Source organism: Artibeus jamaicensis, unplaced genomic scaffold (genome assembly GCF_021234435.1).
Source record: "Artibeus jamaicensis isolate MK-2021 breed Jamaican fruit bat unplaced genomic scaffold, CSHL_Jam_final scaffold_286, whole genome shotgun sequence".
In the NCBI taxonomy this organism is placed as follows: domain Eukaryota; kingdom Metazoa; phylum Chordata; class Mammalia; order Chiroptera; family Phyllostomidae; genus Artibeus; species Artibeus jamaicensis.
This window is the reverse complement of record NW_026522034.1, coordinates 15,307,015-15,324,384: the sequence shown is the minus strand read 5'-3', so window position 1 is coordinate 15,324,384 and position 17,370 is coordinate 15,307,015. Positions and strand designations below refer to the sequence as shown.

At 37.6% G+C, this 17,370-nt stretch overlaps 1 long non-coding RNA gene across 1 annotated transcript in view; it reads left to right on the top strand.

The window, feature by feature from the left end:
* Positions 1-16,407: 16,407 nt before the first annotated feature.
* Positions 16,408-17,370, top strand: part of LOC128626102 (uncharacterized) — a 221,519-nt gene continuing 220,556 nt past the window's right edge. The window contains exon 1 of the long non-coding RNA XR_008390005.1: positions 16,408-16,508. This is a non-coding gene — a long non-coding RNA (uncharacterized LOC128626102). The remainder of the gene's footprint in view (positions 16,509-17,370) is intronic.

Genomic DNA, 17,370 nt, shown 5'->3' with positions numbered 1-17,370 from the left:
CCCTTTAACATGTCTTGCAGTGCTGTTTGGTGGAGGTGTATTCTTTTAGCTTTCTTTTGTCTCAGAAACTCCTTATTTCACCTTCCATTTTAAATGACAGTCTTGCTGGGTAGAGTAGTGTTGGCTGAAGGACTTTGCTTTTCATTATTTGGAATATGTCTTGCCATTTGCTTCTGACTTGTAGGGTTTCTGTTGGGAAACCAGCAGCTAGCCTTACACATATATTCAGATATCTTATGGATAACAAAGGCACCTCAAACTCCAGTACTTAGCTTGTCCTTTTTCTTTTTTTCCCCTACAAAAACAATTATTTGCCCTGTGTTTAGAATTCTGTTTAGTTCTGCCACTATTCCTCTAGTTACCCAACCCAGACTTATTATTTTATGTTACTACCATTCCCCTTAATTACCCAAACCAGGACTTCCAGACCTCCTTAAATTTCCTCAACTCCCATTCTCTCTTTCCTTCAATTAATTAAATGCAAGCTTTCAAAATCCCTTGTACAGACTCTACTAGCATAGCGTCCTGTTTGTATTACTGCTAGCTGTTTCCCTTTCTTTCTGCTTCCAGTTCATACTCCCCAGTGAACGCTAAAGTGACTGGACTAATTCACATGTTTTGCTATTTAATACAGTATATGGATCTTCCCTGGCTACAGGACAGTGTACTTATACCTCTTTACACATTGCCTACCTTCTTCAAGTCTCTGAAGGCTCATGCCCCACACCACTCTGATCCTTATTCTTTTCTCTCATACTGAACTATATATGGTTTCTTTTGCTCGCTCAGCTGTTTCATTCCTTCATAATCTCTAAGCATGATTCCTTCCTCCTATTGACCATGAAGTTTCTGTCGATGGCTAAACCCATAGACATTTTTCAGAAACTTACTCGGTTCACAAATGGCTGAAGTTTCAGTGGACCATTTCCCAGTACAAAGGCCGACATGCCTCCTCCAGAACACTATGTTGTTGTACTCCTGTACTTTTGTATAATTATAGCATATATAACCTTGATATGTAAGTATTTTTACAAGTTTTATGCATGCAGACAGTATAGTTCTTATATGTGTATAGTGTAGCACTTAACATATTGTAAGGACATGTGCATTTCAGTTAAGTGCAGCTTGTCTCATCAGAGTTTTGTAAGACAGGTTAGTTAAAAATGTATCTATTGTATACATGAGGGCTTCCTATTATATGGCTAAATAAATAAAGCTTTAGAGGCCAGCTTAAAACTGAAAATATAACACAAAATATTTGGCATTTACCCCAAATAAATTATATTATTGAAAAATTTATGTACACATATATGTTAAGTATTTAGGCTTTTTACATGCCCACCCAATGAAAGCTAAAGTGCAAAAGTTAAAATGTTTCTATCTGTTGTTCATTACTTTGAACACTGCGGCAGTATCCTTACTGGTTAAGAACCTGCCCTGAGCAGTAGGAGTTCTTGGTTTAACTCCTGTGTGGGCAGTATCTAGCCGTGTGGCCTGGAGCAAGTAATTTAATGTCCCTGTTCCTCAGTTACTTCACTGGTAAAACCACTGATGGGATTATTGAGGGTTATGTATGTTAATGTAGGTAGAATTAGACTTCCTGGAACAAATTAAATACTCTATGAACATTATAATGATCATCTAAAATTTGGAAATATCTTAATGAATATGTTACTGCACAGCAAGTTGGGGTGCTGCTTCCCACTGCCACCCTTTAGGCAAAATTCCAGAGGCAAAGGTTTCGTGGTAAAGGAAAGGAATCTCTATTCAAAAGCTTCACAACTTTGAAATAACAACTTTCCTAGTACCTGAGTTCTCCTGTCATTCCCTCTGTTAGTTTTAATTATCTTATTTCTATAGGGTTAGTTTACAACATAAGATACAAAAGCTATACAATTTTGGACAAACAGCAGATTTATGCTTCAGAGCTTATCCCCTCTAGAACATTCAAAGAGTAAACCTGCCCCCCTCTGCCAGGCCAGTCTGATCTTAGGCCATGCCCAGAGTTCCTTCCCATCCAAACTACTGTCTGTTGGGAAGCAGGGGCAGCTGCAATGGATCACCCAGGCATCCTCAAGGGGGAGAGGTCCAGAGCATCGGAGCCTGAGAGCCCTAGCCAGGCAGTCCAGGAGCCAAAGAGCCCTTCTTGATTTCAAGTCTTCTTGCTCATAATTCCATGCACTCTGAGGGCATTCACCTTTTCAGCCAATCCTGTCCCAGGCTATTTACTATTGCTTTGGCAAACTCTTACAGCATCTCCCTACTTCTTTCCAGTGATCTGATCAGATCTCTCTGTATCAAATACACACACATATACACATGTGTATGTGTGTGTGTGCATATGTATATCGTTCTACATAGTTTCTCTGACCAAGATTCTGAACTCTTTGAGCTTAAATTGCCTGTTTTCTTAATTTCTGTTTTTAGTTAGTAGTGAATCATCTTTAGCACAGGGCTGACTCTAAACACCTGCTCTGGACAAATGGAGTTCTTTATTTACTTATGAAAGATTCATGAAATCTTCAAAGAACCATAGCTTTGTGGAGATGCTTGGAAACACTGCATTTGTAAGATCATAAATAAGAGAAAGGCATTTTTAATAGAATCCATTAAATAGCAAAAGTTGTTTCAGCCCATGATTGAACATTTCCTGTGTTTGGAAACAAATTATCTTCTCAGGTGGCCCATGTGAGAATTAGAAAAACTTTCTATAATCAGGGAAAAAAGGTTAATTGCTATTATCAAAGACTTTGATATGAACAAATCTGAATTTAAAATCCTAATTGAGCACCACTCTGTGTCAAATAAGCAAAGTGACAATTGTTCTGGGATTTAATCGCATAGCACCTGGCACATATTATGCATTTACTGAAGCTTTTACCTATTAGTCTCCTTTATGGTAGTATAATATTAGTATTGTGGCCACAAAAATCTCCTCATTTAAATTATTTTTTAACATTTGTCAAGTTTTATATTCTTATTAATTGAACATACTCATCTGAATGGCTTTCCTTTTGTCTTAAATACTTTTAAAAAGAGGTTTTATAACTAAAAAAACAAAACACAACAACCCAGGTATGTTTTGATCATAATAGTTAAATAGTTATTTGTGTTCATTTCTAAGTAAAGAAAATTACAAAGTTTGCTGTTTTGTTTACCTCATAATATTGACAAATTAGTATGCAAAGACTATCAATTGGAACTCTCAAGCCACTTTATAATTTTCTACGATACTTTTTGTTGCTAAACCACAATTATTTTCAATCATTTTAATCCAATTATGGTTTTGGACATAAGATATCTCTTTTGTAACCTTATAATTATTTTGATTAAAACTGTCTTGTTAAATTCAGCCCATCATTTGAGCTTGTCAAGATCTTGGAGCACAATTCTGTCATCATGCCTCCTGAATTTATATAACTCACACATTTTCTGAGCTTGTCTTAAATATTTCAATGCAAGTCATTAATGAAATAGAATATGAGGTTCTGTGACTCTCTACTATCATCAAAATGGGCAGCAATTTCATATCAACATTTAAGTATGGTCAGTTAAGCAATCAATTTACCTAATTGCACAAATATTAATAGTGAAATTTGGGGAAATGGTAAAATACTTTGTCTTGGATGCTTCTTTCATTTATATAAATGGAGACTAATATGGAGCTTAAGTAGTGGAAGATCAAGTATTTAAGGATAATGGCATTGAGACTTCTATCCTGTAATCATGTGCTTGAAAGAAAATAAGCCAATTCAGAAGAGTTCTTCACTCCTAACCACCTTCCCACCTCTATGCCCCACTCTGGTCTCTGTCTCTCTCACATTGTGGGGATAGGGATGGAGAGAGAGAGAGAGCTGATGTACGTGCCTTAATGAAGAAGAACCAGTATGAAATCAATTCTGAAGTAAGTAAGTAATGGAGCAAAGTTTGGTCACTCTAAATTTTCAAATCTTGGCTATCTTTAAATTGCTACTATTTGCCTGAAGCCATCCTTAGTAGAATATTTGAGCTCTGATTCTGATCCATCTGTGGGATGGGAGATCAGCAATAAGTAGGGATGCAGTAAATCATATTCATCCCACAATCCCAGAGCAATGATTTTTTTTACTATAATATTATGGATATGGGAATAAAAGAATTGGATCCACTCCTATCTTTGTTTTGTCCACTCACTCCATAAGTAGGCTTGTCTTATTTTTATTTTAAAGACCTCAATTTAAAGAATCTTATAACCCTGTAAATAGTCTTATAAGCTGTACATTATTCATGCTCTCCAAGAAATTAATCTCCAACAGGAAAAGTCAGAGAGTGACTGCCTTTAGGACACATAAGATAGTTATTTATATGGAGAAATTCTTCTTGGTTTTAATGTCAGTATTTAGCAATATAGGCTCATTTTTTTCCCTTTCCCAACACAAATGAAAATAGGTCTACTTCTCAAGATCGGCCACCAATAACCAGGCTTCCACCACACTGAGGCACATAACAATGGACAGTGAGAACTCTACACAAAACACCCAAATACTTGAAAATTTTTATTTATATATTTTCTTTCAATATAGCAGTCTACTCAACAATCTAAATTATAGTCAGATAGTTGCTAAGTAGGTATGGAATATTAACAAAGGTGTGTGAGTTATAAAAATAGCATTTGTTGAGTATCTTGGTGATATGAAAAATGTAACATATTTTTCTAATATTCCAGTCTACTAGAAATATACTAGAAGAAAACATGCTTTTATACTTGATTTAGCAAGTTATAGTTTTTAGATATGTACTAATTTTCTTTGTATTTTCACAACTTCCCCCCTCAACAAATTTATTTTCCCAACTTTTTGTATTCTTACTATGGTATCTTTTTTAGCATCCCACCATTTAATTGAGGTTTTTCATTTGGGCTTTTGTGTTTTTCATCAGTTTTCAAAAATTACTAATAATATTTCAGGGATATTATTTGAGAGTTTTTTCAGTACCCTGAGATATAATTCATTAAGCCCCTGAAAGTTGAACTTGTTAATAAAAACTTAGACACTCTCTTCCATTTACTCTAATAAGTATTTTTTTCCTATCCATTTCCATCTGAAAAAAATAATTTTCTCAGGTAAGCTATAGCATAAGAATAGGAATTGCATTTTTTTTACTCCTTCCCTATATGCATTCTATCTCATATCTTTGATAATCTAGGTTAATTTTGGCCATTTGTATACTTGTATTCTCAAATGTTTCTTGATATATTAATGCTATTTATTTACATTAGTCTGCAGATATTTGCCTGTTGACATTTTAAAGGAGGTGTGTATTGAACCATCAGGTTATTATCAAGAAAGACTGTCTACTAAGATATATCTCTTCAGTTAGTATTATATCTTATTAAATGTTTTTAAGGTTCGGGGTCTCAATTTGTCTAGCTCCATAAAATTAATTGGGGTACTCACATTTGGGCAATCACATAAAGATCACTGTTAGCATAATTTACATGAGATCAGTACCCAAAACAGAATACCAATTTGTTTAATGTCCAAGGTAGGCAAAGAATGTTTTGTAGTGACTGGCTTTTTTCAGTATGCACAGCATCCATTTTCCTAGCATACATAATGCTAGAAAAAGCTGAGTAAATAAGCAGAATGTGGACATAGATTTGGACCAAGGAGAGAGGAATTGATAACATTGAAGGATATTTTCCCTAAATCAAGAGGAAGCCTAATTAATCCTTTATGGCTTTCAAGAAAGAATACCTAACCAGACACCTGGTTCCCTCATTGTCTCTATCTGCATAGTTCTTGGTAATATCTACCCAGATCAGTGTATAGACTGCCAGACTTCCCAGTTGTTGTGAAGGAACACGATCCTTTCTCATTGTGCCTTTTTCTCCCTATGCATGAACTAATATTAGTAATTATGGTTAAATTTCTTTTTTGTGAGCTCCGGAGTCACTCTTCCAAATTTTCTGTGTTGCCAATCGTATTTTATCATTGCTTGTGTGAAACATCATCACACTAAGAATCATTTTGTTTTGTTCAGATTCTTTTGAAAATATTAGCTCTTTGAAGAGATCCCCATAAAAATAGATGATTTAGTAAGGTAACATTTTCTTTTTAACCTTTTTGGGTAATTTTTTTAGTAAGGTTTTGATGCTGACTTGTTGGTTTGATTTTTTTGTGTTCTAATCTCCTGAAATAACTAGTGCTGTCTTATAATTCCACAAATTTTCAGACTTGGCTTCAATCTTAGATGTAGTAAGATAGCTGAAGATTTGCAATTAGAGATCTTTTAGATAATCAGGTTATCACTAAATTATTTAAGGGAGCCATATGCTGATTCCTTCCCAAATCACTACATCAAAAATATTTCCCTCATATCAGGGATTATCGTCTTTCACAAACTGTTTTTCCTTACTGACTTTTGGCATTCTTGTTCAATTATTGAAAAGGCAGTATGAGATTTTCTACCTTTCGCATCATTGTGGATTTCTCTATTTCTTCTTTTAGTTAAATTTTGGCTTTATATATTTGGAAGGTCAATGATTAGTTGTGCAAACACGTAGAATTCCTTGGCATTTTTATTATAATGATATGTTTTCTTGCGTGCAGTAAAAACACACTGTGTTCAATGGTCAGAAAACCTAGAAGTAAACTCTGACATTTCGATCACATGCTTTGTATATTCAAATTCCATCACCATATAAATTTTGCCTCCTAAATTATCCTGATCCTGTCCACTTCTAGGTTTATTTTCACCATCTAGTTTTTGAATCTCTGAACTGCTCTACCTTTTTCAGTCTTTCTTCCTTCAGAATGATTTTTACCAAATCTAAAATCTGATTATGACCTTGGCTGGGATAGCTCAATGGATTGAGTGCCAAACTATGAACTAAAGGTTGCTAGTTTGATTCCCAATGAGGGCATATGCCTGGGTTGTGGGTTGGGTCTTCAGTGGGGGGTACATGAGAGGCAACCACACATTGATGTTTCTCATAAATACATAAATATTTAAAAAACAACCTGATTATGTCTGTGTAAAAAGCACCTCCATTGTTTTCTGTTGCTTTATAATCTAAATCTTTTTGCTGCCTACCCTGTGCTAAATACATAGCTATTTCTTTATTCTCCTGGCTCATCTAATTGTTCTTTTTTTTTTCTGCATAAGACACAGTAGCCTTCTTTGTATTCTTTCTAATTATCAAGTCCCTGGAGTCATAGGCCACTCTTTATTCCATTTCTTCAGGAGAGAACAATTTGAAACATATTTTTAACCTAGAAAATGAAAACTTCAATCTCAATTTAAAAAACACATCCATAGGGATGCTTTCCCTAACTATCCACACTGTATACCAGTCTTCTATTTTATACTCTCCATAGTGCCATGAACCTCTCACTCATATTTGTGATTCTATGTTCATTTTTGTATTTGATTAATGCCTATATGTTCTTACTACACAATAGGCTTTGTGAATAGTGACAGTTCTGTTTTGCTCAACAAAGTATAAATTGCTTACCATGAATGTGGTCACCATTTGGTGCCTGAAAAAAAAAAAACTTACTGAATGAATAAACTGAACAAATGAACAAGCATTCATGAACATTTCTATACTGACAAAGTATAGAATTTCTATACAATAAAGTATAGAAGTATATTTTGCCTTATAGAAATAAGAAAAAAATAATTTTAGAGCTTATTTCAAATTTTTCCAGAAAAAATTCTAGCATACTTTTCCACAAACTTGTACCTCTTCTCTCCCTCTCCCAAATGGAATTAGTGTTTTAACTTTATTTATTGCTTAAATGATTCCTTTTTTAAAACAATGTAAATAACAGTTACCATACAAATTGCAGCATTTTCCTGTAACCTGTATCCTGGTATAATTTTCTAATAACTCTGTAAGAATAAAGTTACCGTATTGTTATTCTTTCTAGGTTATGCAGTTAGCAGTGGAAATGCCATTTGGTAGACTTTTCTCTTTTTTCCAATAATGGCCATTTTACCTTAGGTGTTGAAATACACCATCAAAATTCTTAAGGTTCAATACTTTAAGTGAGATGTTTGACTTGATTGAATGCCACTTGATTCCTCTATGCATCCTGAGTTATTCATGTCTAAGTGTGAGGTGGAGGTAATTTACTTAGAAAATGTGATGTTTAAGTTACTTATAAGTGTTATTTCTTTTTTTAAGAAAAGCGAATTTAAGGAAATGAATGGTTATGTTATGGCATACAGGGAGTGGAAGACGAACATGTTTTTCTGTAGCCAAATAGGTGTGTGTGCATGCATATAATTATTAATTAATTAAAGTTTCTAAATACAAAACGAGAAGCTAGTTTATTATGTAGAATGAATGAGATATCTTATTTTGTTTCATTAGCTCACTCTTTGCACTGAATTAGCAGCTGGTAAGTATTTATATTATTTTTATTGCTATAATTACTAGTGCCGTTCTTATTTAACCTTTAAATTATGCCTCATCCTTCTTTTATAAATATTCCATATGATAATAAAAGGCTTTTAATGGCCTAGAAATTATAAGTGCCCAGCAATACACCATTACATTGCTGATATAATCCATTGTGCTTAGTCTTTGGATATCAAGATTACTTACATCCTCCTTGGAATAAAAGAACTGAGGATGAGTAGATTGAATAACATGATTTTAATACAGTACTAAAAAGTAAAAATGTGCCAATATTAAGTTACTAATTTATTTTGAACTAAATTATTGTTTGCTTTAGGTCTCTTTTACTTGCACTGTAAACAAAGAATATTCCCCAACTTCTAGCATGGTGTACACTGGATAACAAATAATACATATTAATACATATTTGCTGAATTAATTAATATAACTTTAGACAATTGTGTATAAACAAATTATGTCTTCCTTTGATTAATACATCATCATAATCTGAAACTTGATTAATGGTAACTTCAAAGTACATTAACTTAATCATAATATATTGCCATTGTTCTATATAAAAATGGTTATTTGTATCTGATATAAATTTAAATTATTTTTGAATACTCAACACTTGTATTGTAAAGAAACACTGCTGTAATAACTAAATTGTTATAGAATAGTTACCTGTTTTGTTCAATACTTAACAAAATCAAGCTAAATTTTTATCATAGAGAGCACATCTTATTCAATGTTACATCAAGTTATGAAGACTACATCCCTATATGTATGGTTTCAGTTTTTTTAATTTAGTTATTCATCTTATTAATTTATTATATTTGCTTCACACAGTGCACTGGGTTTTTTAAGATGGTGGTGTCAAACTGAAACTTAAAGAATAAAATGTAGCCTAGCAGTTGAGTGTAAGGATGGGTAGAACTAATGAGGAGGGAGAGTGTAAATAGCAGGCAGAAGTGGCAAACAAATTCACAAATGCATAGAAATGAGGTGGCATTTCATAAGCTGCATAACATTTGAATAAATGTCTCAGTATCCTTATCTATGGGAAGATGTTTGTTTTTTTAAAAAAAGTTTATGTTGTTTATGTCAATTCTGCAATTTGGCAATTCTTTAACAGTTTCTTCTTTCTAAAACAGAACAGTGTTTAGGCCCTGGCCAGGTAGCTCAGTTGGTCAGAGCACATTGCTGACGACCCAGAGTTGCAAGGTTCATTCCTCAGTCATGGCAAATTCAGCAGTGAACCAATGAATGCATAAATAACTGGAAGAATAAGTCTTTCTTTCTCCCTCTCCCTCTCTAAAATCAATAAATAAGAACAATGTTTAAATGTGAAATAATACTTTTTCATCACAGAGTTTTAAATACTATTGGCTTATAGTATTTAAGAGAAGTAATAATATGAGACCAAGCTTTCTGTTGCTTGTGTGAAATGTTTGTTAAAATAAATGTATTCGCATTCATCATGAGGCTGGCTTACTTTCCACTCTTGGAAGTGCAAGAAACCAAGCTAATGTTTGGAATCTTTTAGCGGACTTCCTTGAAGCCTTACAACCTATACAAAGCCCTAACGTGAGTGCATCAGAGAAGTAGAGAAAATTCTGGATAATTTCTACATTTAAAGGTGTTTGGCATATTTAAAAAAATATTGATTTGACATAAAATTGTGAATGTTTAAATTTTTTATTTTTGTTCAATTACAGTTGTCCTACTTTTGCCCCATTGCTCTCCCCTGCCCTGTCCCCCTCTAGTCAATCTTCTCCCCACTGTCTGTGCCCATGAATCCTCTATACATCCTCTATACATGTTCCTTGACTTGCCCTTTCCTCTTCTTTCTCCAGTTATCTACCTTTCCTTCCCCGTTGGTCACTGTCAGTTTGTTCTTTATTTCCACTCCTCTGGTTCTATTTTGCTTGTTTTGTTGATTAGATTACACTTATAGCTGAGATTATATGGTATTTGTCTTTCACCATCTGGTTTATTTCACTTAGTATAGTGCTCTCCAGTTCCATCCATGCTGCAGCAAAAGGTAGGAGCTCCTTCTTTCTTTCTGCTGTGTAGTATTCCACTGTGTAAATGTAGTTCAGTTTTTTGATCCTCTCATTTACTGATGGGCACTTAGGCTGTTTCCAGCATTTGACTACTGTAAATTTTGTTGCTATGAATATTGGGGTGCATAGACACTTTCAAATTGGTGTTTCAGAGTTCTTAGGGTATAATACCAGCTGTGAGATCATTGAATCCAATGTTTACCTAATAAAATGCTTAACATGTAATGCTTTAAAAAGTACAAAGATTATTTTGGGGGCAACTTTCTTCACAAGTCCCCCCATGTGTCATGGATGAGAGTGAATATGATTGAGACATGATGTGATCTGCTTGGGGAGGAGAAGTGAGCAGTGGCCAGTTTCTCAGGGGAAAAAGGCCTCAAGCCCCCTCCTCCAGGGCCTTTCATTGGGTTGTAATACACAGGAATACAGGGTGGCAAGGATCAAACTGTAGATAACATTTCAAAGAAATCTGAGGGCTTACTATGAGTCAGTCTGTCAGGAACAGAGTTTTAGGGTTTCTTGCTCGAACACTTAACATATGAATGAAAGCACTCTTAGCAGAGCAGATTTCACAGGTTTATCAGGAAATCTTTGTGATGCCATATTTTTCCCCAGGACACGCTCTAGCAAGGCAAGGAGCTGCACCTCTCCCCATCAGGTATTCAGGCTCAAGGGGATTAGAGCCAAGAAGTGCTTCTCCCAGAGAACATGGGGACTCAGGCTATGTCAAAGCTGGGGGGCAAGAGTCCATTCCTCTTTGTTGCAGCCCCCCCCAGTCTTTCCATAAAGGCCTCCCAAGTGATCGAGTCTGGCTTAGGTTGCCCCCTGCTGTGAGGGGTCTTACCAGTCATTGTCATTGACTTCCAACCAAGCTTTGGGGGCAGGGAGAGGAAACTGAGGCAGGTTTGCTACCAGAGACAAGCTTTGTCTCCTGTAGCTCGAATTCCAGAGGTCGTCCCTCGCCCTTAGCCACAAGGGGTGGAGATATAATTCCTAGAACCAGGCAGAGTGGTCTACAACAGATTATATGTAGAAACCCACTTCTATACGATAAGGTGAATTTATAGTCTACACCCTCAGATGATTTAAGACCTTCTACAAGTAACTTGCATATCTACCCATTCTTTGGTCAACATTACCCAACAGTTAATATACTTTATCTTACACTATGATAGTGGAAAAAGAACTAATGCATAGTTTAATGTAACACTGATGTTTGTAATATGTTTCTGGTCTCTGTTGGCTCTTTTTATAAATAGTATACACCTAAGTATACATTCTTCTTAAACTCCCTCTTACAAAGTATAAATGCAAAATTAAAAATGAATCACTTAAGCTCATGATTGGCTTGATACTTGCCATAATCATGTATCAAATGAAATGAGAAATTACACCGTATAAATCCATAAAATACCACCCTTGTTAAGCTGTGTACCAAGCATTTTATTATCTCACTTGAGAGTCATATTACTTTCTGTTTACTTCACAAATGAAGGTCAGATAACTTGAGTGATTAATCAAAATTATGCTATCGACAATTAAGAATTTATCTCCAGATTTTCTACTCTTAATCACTTGAATTTTCTCATTTAATAAAGCTAGACCATAAGAAATTCCCCAAAAGGAATGTAGGCATATGGCGCATAAATATATATGAAGTCCGTCCAGAAAAAGTCCAGCCATTGTTAATACAATGAGAACATTTTACGTGGCATCAATGCAACCTGGCAGCCAAAGAGAATGGACTGGAATGCACATGTGTGAACAGTGATGACTTCACTGTACTAGTCAGTGAGGGTGATAGATGCCATTCGATGAGCATATAATTAGTCATCCTGATACAGGGTGCAGCTGTGGGGAGCCCCGAAAAGATTTGGAATGTTGTCCAGAATTCGAAGTGTATAGGAATATTAGAGAGACATATGAGATGTCCTCACCCCTCCCCAAGGGATCAATAGAGCAGGCCATTGAGAGCTGTTTTGCATAACAACAGTTTTGTAGCTAACCTCAGGAGTGATTATTTAACTTATCTATAACCTTTAACTGGTTTCATAGATATGTTAAATGACTGTGGCCAAGTTTTGAGCAAGAGAGAAGGGAGTGGCGGGGACTCAAGATGGAACTAGAGACTGTGCCCCTGAGGGAGAGAGGCCTGTGTGGGAGCTTGGAAAAATGATGGGCTCCAGGACATGAGGGGGTAACTGCCCAGGTGAAAGAGGAAACCACGCAGCTTTGCCAGAATGGAGATCCCTGCAGCCAGGTGAAGAAGAAAGCCACATGCTTTTGGTGGAGTGAGAACCCCTGCAGCTTTGGTAGAAGAGGCCCACGCAGCTTTGGGGTGCTCCCTTTGGCCACGTGACCTGGAAATCAGGAGAGACTTTGACTGGAACTGGGTACAAAGAACTCTTGCCAGTGGACCATGAGAGGGTAGCACAGTACTTTGGATTAACTCGAGATCCTGCCTGCATGGTGACACAGCTGACAGTGCCAGCAGCCTGCAACACAGACGTGTGCTCTTTTGCTGATTTACGGTACCCGGAGTTGGGACAGTGGGAGGAAGGAGAGCTGTGTGGGTGTAGGTGTATACCCTAAAGGACTTTGATATTTTAGTGAAGGCGTTAGGCCTGAATAGCATTAAATAAACATTTTGTTTCCTTTTCACAAATCTCTGGCATTGAGAGATGTCTTTTCAATTGGCGTCGGACAGAAGAGCCCAGTAGATATTAGTATTTTGTCCTGGGGGGGGGCTGTTATATAGCAATATTTGGCATCCCTAGGTGGGCCAGATATATCGCCCCCTCCGTCGGACCGGACTTGTTCAGTAACAATCCTCATCTTTCATTTACCTTAGTACACTATTCCTTATATTTTGTGATACAGATCATATTTTAGTGTTTGTTACCATTATAAAAATAATATTTGGTCAAAAATTTAAGTGGTGAATATGTGTAGGTGTACGTATGTGTAAGTCATTCAATGTTTTTTTTTTTCCAGGAATAGACATATCACACTCATATGTTAGCTTGTAATAAAATGTCTTCTTTTAGAACATAAATTATATTTTTTTCATTTTTACCAGTTTCCTAAATTAGTCTCCATTGTTTTCTTTCTAGTAAAATAGTGTTCAGGTTTACTTCTACGAGGTATTGTACAACAGGATCAAATTTGCCCTTCATGACAGCAAAAGTCATGGGAAATCAGGCTCCCTAATTTAGAGGAGACAAAATTAATTCATAAAATGACTATTAAATAAGTTTTCTGTAATAAGAATTAATGAGAGAAAGTCTCTAACAAAAATTCACCTTTCTAAATTTGAGACACAGGGATAATGGAACTTATGTCAGGGATCAGAAATATATTACTGCAAATTTTTTGAAAGGAGTTTTTACAATGTGCAATGATGCAGATGATAAGATTGTAACATGTTTTTTAACTTTAAAAAGATTGTTTATCTATTTATTTTTAGACAGAAGAGAAGAGAGGGAGAAAGAGAAGGAAAGAAACATCAGTGTTTGGTTGTCTCTCACACACCCCCAACTGCAGCCTGGCACACAACCCAGGCCTGTGCCCTGACTGGGAATCAAACCGGTGACCCTCTGGCTAGCAGGCCAGCACTCAATCCACTGAGCCACACCAGCCAGGGCAAGATTATAACATGTTAAAAATAGTAAAATAGAGCTAATATTGAGTATTTATCATAAGAAATACCCTACATTGAGTGTATTACATGCATTTTTAATTATCATAATAACCATATTGGGTGCATTTTATCACTGCAGTTATGAAAAAATAGGCAGGAATGTCACACAGTGATATGTAATGTACTCAGCAGAAGGTTGACTGAGAATTCTAACATACCCAGAAAGGTATGGTTTCCAGAAACCATACCAGAAAGGTATGGTTTCAGAACCAGATCTTACATGCTCTCCAATGGTAGCTTTTAAAATTAGATTTCTCTGGATAAGGGTGTAACATGACTGTGGAATTTAGTTGACTGGGTGGGCTTTTTAGATTTTGTTTTTTTAAAGAATGCCCAGGACAAGCTTTCTTTCCAGGGAGTAACTACAGCATATGGAGTGCAAGGAGAGAAAGGCCTTTGTATAACAGAAAGACATTTCTCAGGGTTTGACTCTTCCTGTAAGTGTTGTGGAGAGATCTCTAGCGATGGGAGACTGCACAGGTTAGTGAGCCATCCCAGAGTCTCCCCTGCACAGCAAGGAACAGGAACATGGTAGACTATGGAGTTGTTTTTTGCCACATCTTCTTGATCTCTCCAGACTCCACAGAAACTTTCAATCTTGGTGAATGTGTATTTAGCCCATCTGATTTATATGGAGAGAGTAAATTTTTTGTTTTATATTCATGGACTCATTTTCCCTGGAAGATGGTAGAAAAGGGTGTCATTTTGATTACATTCCTAAAGATTTAATAACATACCAGCTCATGAAAATGCTTACACAAAATATAACTAGCAATTCCACCTAATATATTTGTATTGATGCTGAGAGTTCACTAGATTAAGATTTCATATAAAGATAGACTTTGTTTTTTTCAATGAACACCAATTTGTCACACACTGAAGTTTGATAAATACTACCAGTGGGAATCATGAGAAAGAAGACACCTAGTAAGAAGGGCTCCTGGTGGCTAACTGGGCTCAAATTAAAAAAACAAAACCCCTAGCCTAACAGTTATTTCTATCTAGGGGGCTCCCACACAAGCCACACTTTAGGTGAAAGCCTGCTCTAAGCTGTCTGCTTCCTACACTGAACTGCCTTCTTCCACTGTGTTTCTGCCAGCTAAACCAGACATTGTAAAGAAGCTCCTAAATTCTATTTCATCCGGTAGGACTGAGCCCTTCCCCCACCAACTGGAGCTTCCTCCATCAAACATCTTCAGTGACCAATTAGAATGGCTCCATTCTGACCGATCAAGACAGTGTCTTTTGGAGCACTTAAACTGTGAGGATTTGGAGTCCTCATTTTAATGAAAATAAAACAATCAGAAACCGGGAGGGTGGGGAAACTTCTGGCTATATGTCAGTAATCCTCTTTCTCTGAGAGCACACTTTCCCTGTCCATTGAAAACTGAAGAATGTGTTTTCCCCACTGGAGCTGAAACAACAAAGATGGACGGTGGTGATACAGGGTACAGACAGGGGGGCCCCCAAAAAAGATTTAGAAAAGTGTCCAGAATTCAAAGTGTATAGAAATATTGGAGAGACATATAAGATGTCCTCACCACCCCCCCCCAGGGGGAAGGGATGAATGGAGCCAGGCCATTGAGAGCTGTTTTGCATAGCAACAGTTTTGCAGCTAACCTCTGGAATGATTATTTAACATATCTATAACCTTTAACTGGTTTCATAGATATGTTAAATAGCTGTGGCCAAGTTTGGAGCCAGGGACTGAGGATGGAACTAGGAGGACTCAAGATGGGAACTAGGGTCGGCGCTCCTGAGAAGGGAGAGAAGGTTGTGGCGGGGACTCAGGATGGAAACTAGGAGCTGCTCTCCTGAGTGAGAAGGGTTTGGACTCAAAATGGTAACGAGGGGCTGCGCTCCTGAGTGAGGTGCCTGGGTGAGAGCTTGGAAAAGACTGGCTCCAGGACATGAGGGGAGAACTGCCCAGGTGAAGAGAGAGCCACGCAGTTTAAGCAGAGTGAGGACCCCCTCTTGGTAAGGTGAAAGAGGGAGCCACGTGGTTTTGGCCAGAGTGCAGACCCCCTCTTTCCCAGGTGAAAGGGAAAAACCACGCAGCTTTGCCAGAAGGGAGATCCCTGCAGCCAGGTGAAGAAGACAGCCACATGCTTTTGTTGGAGTGCGGACCCCTGCAGCTTTGGTAGAAGAGGCCCACGCGGCTTTGGGGTGCCCCCTTTGGCTGCGGGGCCTGAAAAAGCAAGAGAGACTTTGATTGGAACTGGGTACAAAGGACTCTTGCCAGTGGACCATGAGAGGGTACCACGGTACTTTGGATTAACTCGAGATCCTGCACAGTGACACAGCTGACGGTGCCAGCGGCCTGAAACACAGACGTGTGCTCTTTTCCTGATTTACGGTACCCGGAGTTGGGACAGTGGGAGAAGGGAGCGCTGTGTGGGTGTAGGTGTACAACCTAAAGGACTTCGATATTTTAGTGGTGGCATTAGGCCTGAGTAGCATTAAATAAACATTTTGTTTCCTTTTTACAAATCTCTGGCATTAAGAGATGTCTTTCCAATTGGTGGCGGACAGAAGGGCCCAGTAGATTTCAGTATTTTGTTTTTGGGAGGGGCCCCTGTTGTAGAGCAGTTTTGGGCATCCCTAGGTGGGCCAAATATTGTATTGCCCCTCCCTTGGACCTCCTCTTGTTCGGTAACAGTGGGACACTGAAATTGTCCTGCTAGAGCAGCAGAGAAGACCAGTGCAGGGCAGAGAGGAGGGGGCCAGAGCAGACCAGAGCAGAGCTCTTCTGCCACAGACTGACCTGGCCCCAGGGCCACCTCGCAGTTATGCCATACTGCTTCATAACTGAGGTGTATCGCTATTGAGCTGTTTTCATAGTGAGTTGCATTGTATCACAATTGAGGTCTTTGAGATACAGTGTGCAGCCAAAACGGGAGCCCCAAATAGAGATTCGAAATGGGGTCCAGAACTCAAGGTATCTAGGAAATATTGGAGAGACATATAAGATGCCTTCACCCTTTCTCCTACAGGTGTGAGTTGTGGGGAGGGACAAATGGAGTAGGAACATGCAGGGCTGTTTTGTACAGCCACAGCCTTACAGCTAATCCATGGCATGGTCATTTAACATACCTATAGCCTTTGGCTGGTTGCTTAGATATGTTAAGTAGCTGTGGTCATGCTTGGAGCCAGAGGGATGCAAGTTACCCCCACCAAAGATGTAACAGGGGGGCAGGTCTCCCGAGTTATAGCACCTG